The sequence below is a fragment of the Cynoglossus semilaevis genome, chromosome 5 (genome assembly GCF_000523025.1).
Source record: "Cynoglossus semilaevis isolate Cse_v1.0 chromosome 5, Cse_v1.0, whole genome shotgun sequence".
Taxonomy (NCBI): domain Eukaryota; kingdom Metazoa; phylum Chordata; class Actinopteri; order Pleuronectiformes; family Cynoglossidae; genus Cynoglossus; species Cynoglossus semilaevis.
In genome coordinates this window covers 6,899,435-6,908,095 of record NC_024311.1, presented here as the reverse complement: position 1 = coordinate 6,908,095, position 8,661 = coordinate 6,899,435, and the positions used below count along the sequence as shown (strand labels likewise).

The following is an 8,661-nucleotide window of genomic DNA, read 5'->3' as shown; positions in this document are numbered from 1 at the left end:
CCACCCCCCGCCCACCCCCACCCCCCGCCCGGGACCCCCCCTCCCCCCCCCCCGTTAACTTTGGAGCTAACAGGAGAAGACGTCCATTAACAGAGAGCCTGGTGCGGACCATTGATTAAACGATGATCTAAAATAAAAACGGGACTTCAGGGACTCAGACAGGCCGAGGTCGACCGCACCGCTACGTATCAATAACGACATTAAACACAAGAAGAAGAAAATGCTCACAGTTTGTTTCACTCCTACTCTGTTTTAAAGCGTTTTATCCAAACTATACCCGTGCGTACGGCGTTTGTCTTCTGTGACGTCACACTCCGGAACATTACGGACAGATATCTGTTTTCATCATCTTTGAAATCCCAGCTCAGATATGGTCTACACCAACCTGTGCACAAACTTTGATATACATTAACATATCTAGAGACAAATATATACAGAAATATATGTGTGTGTGGATCAGTTTTCCCAACCTTTTTTTGAGCCACAGCACATATATATCATCAGGAAAAACCACAAATCTCACAAAACGTATCTGTAATTAAGTACAATAATCTTCTAGTTTAAATGACCTCATCATTGACTAAGATCTCGGCCTGTTTAGATGAAGATGATGCTGATATACTGGCAGGAATTGAAGAAAGACACTCACAAAGATCTTCTTCAACTGCTCTGATTTTCTTTTTTTAGTTTCATTAACCATCTGCTGCCACCTACCAGAAGAGGATTTAATTGCTCTCCCTGTCACGCATTGATGAACAAAGAAAAATATTTTTTGAGACCAATTAAGTGACATTGGATAATTTTCCACAGCACACTAGTGGGCCACGACACGGTGGTTGGGAATCACTGGTAAATAAATAGCAGGGCAACTTTCGGGACAGTGAAGGTTGAAGGATTTTTTTTATTTTACTTGTGTTTGTTTCTCTATTATTTTTGCTTTAATGTTATGAGTGTAGATACTGACATGCTATTTTCTTCTCGTGTTTTTCTTCTGTTGTACTGTCACATTAACTCTAGGTACAGTGCTGTACTGTTACTGCTGCACCTGGTCATTGAACCAGTGACAACAGTATAAGCTGTTCTATTCTGTTCCCTGTTGTTCTGTTCCAGGGGTGTTCAACATAGAGACTGCAACCCTAAGAGAGTACATGAAAGTACTACGAGGAGAAAAATAAATTAAAAATCAAATTATGTTTTGGAATCATTTTGTTTAAATTTAAAAAAAAAATACGTGCAGTCGACAGACAGAAAATGTCTACATTAGCATTGGTATCAGATGACAGACGTGTTTATAAATGTCACCGTAAAAGACACCCCCCCCCCACACACACACACACACACTCTCTCTCTCCCTCGACCCCCACTCACTGCACCTTTAAATGTTTAATCTAAAAACCTGCAGAATTGAATCTGTGTGTCTTTGAGTACCGTAGTATTTCCGGTTTGTACGTGATACTCGGTCCGGTTCAGTAAAAAAACATTTCATCCAGTAAATCCAGGTTCACAGGGTTTGTTAACACTGTGGACGCAGTAACCTGGCTGCACTTTTACTACGGTACTATGGTTCTACTATGGAGTACTACACGTCTACTGTGCTGCACCACCAACGATAAAAGAAGTATACCAGTCAGTACAACTAGTATGGAGTACTCTCTGACCTGCACAGTTAAAGTCTGTCGGACTTGAAGGTGACTAATGAACAGTTGCAGTATTGTAGTAATAGTACACGAGAGGAGTACGCGAAACCACAGCCCAGCTTTGAGGTACATTTGCAGGTTAGTGCATGTGCAGACGCGACAGAGTACAGTGGTATAAAAAAAACACTTTGTTTTTGGCTCTTTCTCTGACACACACACAAAGACAGAAGTCCATCTTCCCCCCTTTACTTTCTCAGCGTAACGTGGCGCACTAAAGCGCGTGCACGACCGGAACAGAAACTCACCTCATCTGAACGACGTGTTTTCGTTTTTTTTTTAATCCAGTTTTTTTCGTGTAATCCACAGAAAAAAGAAGGTAATTTTCTGCGCGCCCCGAATCAAACCGACGGGTTCCGGCAGAGAGAAAAACAAACTAATGTTCGGCTAACGGTGTAATCTGAGCCGCGCTGACTCGTCCATCCATCCAGACAGAGGGACCCCCGGCCGCAGCCCACCAATCAGCTGAGCTCTAGTTTCAGCCCCGCCCACCACCATCACCCCTCACTCACTGGGTTCGGACCATCCTCACTCCGCTCTGGCTTCCTTCCTTTTTCTTCTCGAGCCCACTGAGCAAGAGAAAAGGCAGACCCTCCCCCCTTTCCTCCCAGCTCTCCTTCTGAGTGACCCCGCGTTACCTGCCCTTCTGTTGTAAAACCCCCTCCCCCGACTCCAGTCAGCGAGGGCGCTAGTAAAAACCCTTTCAGTGAAATGACGAACACACCGGCTCTGGTGGAACCTGATGGAGAACAGCTCGGTTCTGCAGCAGACGTGGTTCTAAATCACTGATCCCTGTCAGAGCGAGCAGGAACAGCCACACAGGGCAAGGACAAGAAACAGTTCCACAGACGACGCTATAAACCCCCCCCCCCCCACAGAGTTAACAGATCTGGTTTGTTGTGACAATAAAATAAAGTGTATTCATTATTTATTTGAACTATTTCTTTATGTTGACTCGTAAACTGAAGCCTATAATTATGTTTCTTTGTTTTGTTGTTTTTTTTTACACAAGAGTTAGGGTTAGAGCAGGGGTCACCAACTCTGACCCTAACCTGTTAGCCCCCGTGGACTAAGGTGCCTGAAGGATATGTTCTAAAAATACATCTAGTCAACAAGAGGCTCAGGAACGTTACTGTTACTGTTACTGTGCTTTTACATACAGTTACACTTGTAATGATGAAGAGCAGTGATGATGAAGAAGAGTGTCTACTATTGTATGTCCCAGAACTCATTTTTATTACATTGTTTGGGAAGTCTGTATCAGACAAGCAGCTGAAGTAGCTCTCAGTTTCAAAAAGGTTGGTGACCCCTGCTTTAGGGTCATTAACGGTGGTTTGTATTTTTTTGTATTATCAAGGTTGTCATAGAAACACAGATAAACACAGATAAATATCTGTAAATTTAATTCAAATAAATTAAATGTTTTCTTAAATTGTTTATTAAATCTCCGTCGGTCAATAGTAGTAGGAGTTAATTAATAATGACGGCGTTTGACATGAAGATCAGTGGAGTTTACCTAAAAAATCCTGTGAATGTGTGGACATGGGGGCGTGGGGGGTGGTTTTACAGAGGGTCTTGACAACAGTCTTATCTACGAAAAAATTGGGAACGGCTGCTTTAGACGATCCAACTCCAGAGTGTTCCTATTGAAGCCAATCAAATGGTAACGCTTTCTTATTCCAGGATTGTTTGCTGTTAACGTCGGCCAATCTGCATGTGTGTGTGAGTGTGAGTGTGTGTGTTTGTAAATGTAAATGTCGCAGCCATGTTCGCTCTTGTCGCCTGTGACCTGGAAGTGTCAGAGAATTCCAGCCGGGTCTGAAATGGCTGGGCAGCGTGGAGAGCCATTTGCACCTCATTAGAGGGGCAGGTTAACAGATGTATGAGAACTTCTTCCACACAAACATCCTCACCCACTCACCCACCCACACACCCACTCTCCTGACAGTCCCCATTATTAGTCAGAAGAGTGGGATCTGCATCTCAATGCTAGCACAGGAAACACAACCGATCCGCCTGATCCTGGTTTGGCACTTCCCTCATGTCTCTATCCCTGCGTGACCCTCTCCATTCACACTGTTGATACTGTCTCTGACGGAACCTTGATGTCCTCAGGTTCTCCTCAGAACTTCCTCAGAACCCTCTTCATTTCAACACCGACTCCTGGACTGGAGCAGTGCGGAAATACTAAAGGCTCCGTTTTAAAAAAATCACCAGACGGCCCTTCAGTCCAGACAGACAGGAATTAAGAAACTTAAGAAACTCAAACCTGAGTCTGCACTTTCTCAAACTCACTTCCTGGTTTTGGCAGATACACCACTCTTAGCTGTGTGTTCAGAAAAGTGACCCGTGTGGACAAGGCTCAGTGATGTGGTCCAGTACTGACCTGTGTGGACTCAGTGATGTGGTCCAGTACTGACCTGTGTGGACTCAGTGATGTGGTCCAGTACTGACCTGTGTAATTATAAATCCTAATAAATAACTCATAATCACAGCCAGCATACAACTAATAAAGACTGCAGTTCATCAACTAAGCATTAGAAAACTAAGCTAAATACACAGCTTAGCATTAGCCCAAAGGACAATTGATGTTTTAGACCAGAACCAACCCTTGGTCCGGGGGCTTGTATTCATTCAAAGATAATCTGTCAATGTTTCAAAACAACAGGTCAAAGGTCATTCAGACGCCGATCCTTCCAGAATAAAGTCTAAAAGTAATTCAATGATCCTTCAACGGTGGCGTGCTACAAAAACGTTGTGTGCCACTGTTTTAGTCCTCAAAATGAAAAAATGTCACAGCTAATCACAGCCACGATCAACATTTCAAGTATTGTAACTTGATGAGTGATTTTCTTCGTCCTGGTCTGTTTCAGTACAGCAGCCCAGTTTGTCATCTGTGACCTTCATCCTCCTCCATCATTCTCCTCCTCCTCCTCCTCCTCCAGCTATCTCCAGCTGCCGTATCTGGTCCTCCTGTCCTCCTGTCCTCCTGTGAGGCTGTGGTGTCCTGCAGGGACTGAATCAGCATCAGCATACATCACTGTGGCAGAGGGGGGGGGGGTGGGGGGGGGGGGGATCAATGTGTCAAAGATCTGCATTAGACGTATCCACTGATTGTCAGGACACCTGGATCCATATATGGATCTTTTAGGGGGGGTTGGGGGGGGGGGGGGGGGGGGGTGGTGACGGGTTAACCATCGATCCACTGCCTTCCTGTGAATTGGCAGTTTTAAAGCTGCTGTAATTGCAGTGTGATAGCATTTAATTAGAGTCTAACTGTGTTTTTATTATCGTTTTCCATTGTTAGTTTGTAATGATTTTTGATTCCAGTGACTTCGTAAATTATTCACAACACAAAACGAACATTCAAACATGACCTGACATCAGACATGTGTTTCACAGAGGCTAATCTGTGACTGTGAAGTACTTTTGTTTATTTTATTTATTTATTTTAACAGAACAATGTTGTGATTCAAATTCAATTAATTTTGATGATAATTAATTTAAACTGCTTCATGCAGAAAAACTGCACATTTGAAACAAATGAAATCTTTTCAACAATATTCTTTCATCAGTTTAAATATTTCTTGTGTATCCAAACGTGGAATATGAACCCTGATCTACGACCGCTGCAGGACATTCAGGTCTGATCTGGTTCGCTGTAGAAGAACAAGTTACCCTAAGATCCACCATCATAACGCAACTTCAGAGCAAAGGCAAAGGCAACAGCTGTGTACTGCATTAAGTGGTACTCAAAGTAGACTTGAAGTACTGGTATAACTACTACAGTTTGTAGTAGTTGGAGATATCTTTTCGTACGTCATCTCCACTTTCCTGAGAATCTTTCTCCCGTTGTTTGTTCATGTGAGAGCTGCAGCAGTAGTCCGGCTCCAGGTGAGCTCATTGGTTGACAGCCCAAAGTCCTGGCCGAGAGCCAGTAAGCACCAGGTGTTGAAAATATTAGTGGTTATTAAAAACTGTGTTCATGGAACATATGGAATCGTTCATTAACGTTCAAAAATCACGACCTCGGAGCCGTGTGAACACTGGGAGACAGCTGATTGGACGAAGCTACGTTGTCAAATACAGCAGCTAAACAGATGGGTGAGTGACGGCGGTCCGAGTGCTGGGGTATGTTAAGATTGATTGGGGGAATGTGCAGATGAATACATTGATGACGGAAGACTGGACTTAGACAGAGGACAGACGGCTGCTGCTGCCCCTGAATCCCTGGTCCACTCCCCAGGGACGCCACAGTGGTAGGACAACCCCAGGGAACATGTGTGGGTGGGCCTCGGGGTGCAAAGAACAATGTGGGGGACTGGCCGTAGGTTGGGCCAACCAGACAAAGCCCAACCAGACGTTTCCCTTTTACATAGAGCCGTGTGTCAGGACCGAGGCCGGGGCTAACAGTGGAGGGAAGGTAGATGTGAGAAAGAAGAAGGGAAGAAGTTAGCAATTCAACGCTGGTGAGCAACTAGTAAATGACGACTTCTAGGTTGTGATTGGTTATCATGTCAAATCCCACTGGATTCATATAGTCTTAGCCACATCGTCCGTGTACACTGCCGCCACCTACAGTCCAAAAAAGGCCAGTAACAGGTGGAGGAAGTACCCAGGTTATAAATGACGCCTCATCTGAAGATGATGAAGCAAATCAGAGTCTGGATTAACTAGTTTTACAGTTGGTCAGGTCATGCAGCCCCTTTTTCCACAGCCACACCGGCAACAGGACAAATACGACTGCAACAAATGCAAACACTGAAGCAGAACATTGTCATGTCAACTTTTTGACAAATATATGTTTGTTTCATAATTAAACTCAGCAGGATTCACAGGTCGATGACACCAATCGGTGACTAACCAATAGAACGGCTGCAGTGGAGTGCAGACTGTTGTGGGATTCTAGTTTGGCATTGACTGTTCCCTCAGATGGTTGCTTCTCAGGGAGGAAGGCGAGGAGGAGGAGGAGGAGGGGCGGGGGGGCAGTCAGGCTCCATGGTGACCTCTGATTGATTAAGAGGCCATTCCTGCCTCTCCACTGGCCTGGGGAACCATTTGTCACCCCAGTCTGCCGTCCTGTTGGGAGTCTTTGCGACGTCCAATCTACACGGAGATCTTTTCTCTCATTCCCCGACTCTGCTGGATACGCTGCCCCACCCCTCCACCCCCCATGTTAGAAATCTGTCCACACGCTGGTCCTCAGCCTTTTGGATTTCAGTGTACACCAAATGGTACACTACAACCAAATCACAAATGTAATACAACGGTACTTTGATGCCTACTGTGTAGATTTGTAGCCCCCACCCTCACCCCCATACCCTCACCCCCTATAGAGATGCTGGTTGGACTGTTTTATGAGTTTAGACTCTAACGTACTAAAGCGTTTCAGCAGTGTTTTGAGTCAATGTCACGGTTTATGGTCTAGCCTTCAACATGTTTGAGTATTTGTCAAGTATTTACTTTATCCAGTCTCACCTATTGGAAATGAACTACTGAATGACCACTGTTGGTATTAACTAGTAGTTTTTTGTGGTCTGTTTAAGAAAAAATTTAAATGTTAAAGAGAGATAAGAGTGGTAACGTTACGTGTCGTGAGAGCGGCCGTCTCCTCGACAAGGCTGCTGGAAAAAACACTCCCTGATTACAGTGCAGCCGTGCTACGAGTCACTGCCGTGGGATTCATCACCGATTGTCAAGTTGCACAAAAATGTACAACAAGCAGGAACAAGTGTCAACTTTAAAAACAACACAGAGAGTCCCACGAAAAAGTAACAACAACAGTGTAGTAATACACTGGTTTAGGATGAGCTGATGTTTTTAATCATTATTTTAGAAAAAATAATAATTAGTTCACTCAGATACTAGACATTTCAGGTGACCCCGTTTGAATCCCAGGCGACCCCATGTGGAGTCGTGACCCCAGGTTTGAAAAACACTGGGCTTGATGTTCTAGTTAAGGAATGGTGGCTAGGAAATCAATCATGTGAAAACCAATTTTTATCTCTGAACTTGGAGAAATGTCTGTTTTGATGAAAGCCTCACGGTCGCCGCGGCGCTCGACGAAGAAAATGCAGCGAACTGAATGTGATTTTCTGATAAAATCTAATTGTGTTTATTAGAGAAAATGAGAATGCTAATCATATCCACAGCTAATGCTGAGGGTAATTTTCAGCCTGCGATAAAGCTCTGGATCAGTGGGATTTAGCCACACACACACACACACTCACACACTCACTCACACACACTCATTACTGTATTTAAAATCCAATTCTGTTCCCATTTAAATGATTCCATGGGTCTGGTTGACGGTACGGTGCCTTCCTGGCTCTGACATCATGGCCAGTCAAGGCCCTCCTTCTACTGCATGAAATGATGCAGAACATCCGTGGAACCATTAGAATAACCGTTAGAATAATGGTTCCACTAACTAGGCGTTGTGACCGGGCCCAGGATGAGCGCTCACACTGACGGTGCGGACCAGGAGGAGGGTCGTGGTTACTGGGCCAAGGTTTGATTAACCTTCACTAGTCCTGCCGTACTCTACGTCCTTCACCGTTCAAATCCATCAGCGCAGCAGCGTTAATGAACGTTTCAAACACAGCAGTCAGACACACAGATGGTCCAAGACCCCGACTCTCACTCTCTAATGAAGCTAATGAGCTAACAGGAAGTCCACGTCACAAACGGAGGCAGGGACGCTTCTATTTAGGCCGGGATTTAACAGGCAGAGGAGAGGAGTGGAGGTTAGCTGGTTCACACGCTCTACAGCACCGATCTATTCCTGCATGAGACTGGCACACACACACACACACACGGAGACATGCGCACCACTGCACACACACGTGCAGACAGGTGCTCCGTGTGTGTGGCTCTGACTGTCTGTGGAACAGCTGTGGACAGGACTGTGCCCGACTTGGGCTCGTCGTGCAGGGCTTGCATTCGCCGACCGCAAGACGCGGCATTT

At 45.0% G+C, this 8,661-nt stretch overlaps 1 protein-coding gene across 5 annotated transcripts in view; it reads right to left on the bottom strand.

The window, feature by feature from the left end:
• The window catches only part of sema6d (semaphorin 6D), a 48,048-nt gene that overhangs the window by 22,246 nt on the left and 17,141 nt on the right, over positions 1-8,661 (bottom strand). Inside the window, exon 1 of one of the 5 annotated variants that reach the window (XM_008310178.3) lies at positions 1,943-2,536. The exons of the other annotated variants lie outside the window; for them this stretch is intronic. The gene's annotated coding sequence lies outside the window, so the exon portion shown is untranslated. Of the gene's footprint in view, positions 1-1,942; positions 2,537-8,661 lie in introns of those variants that run through there. 5 annotated transcript variants of the gene reach the window in all.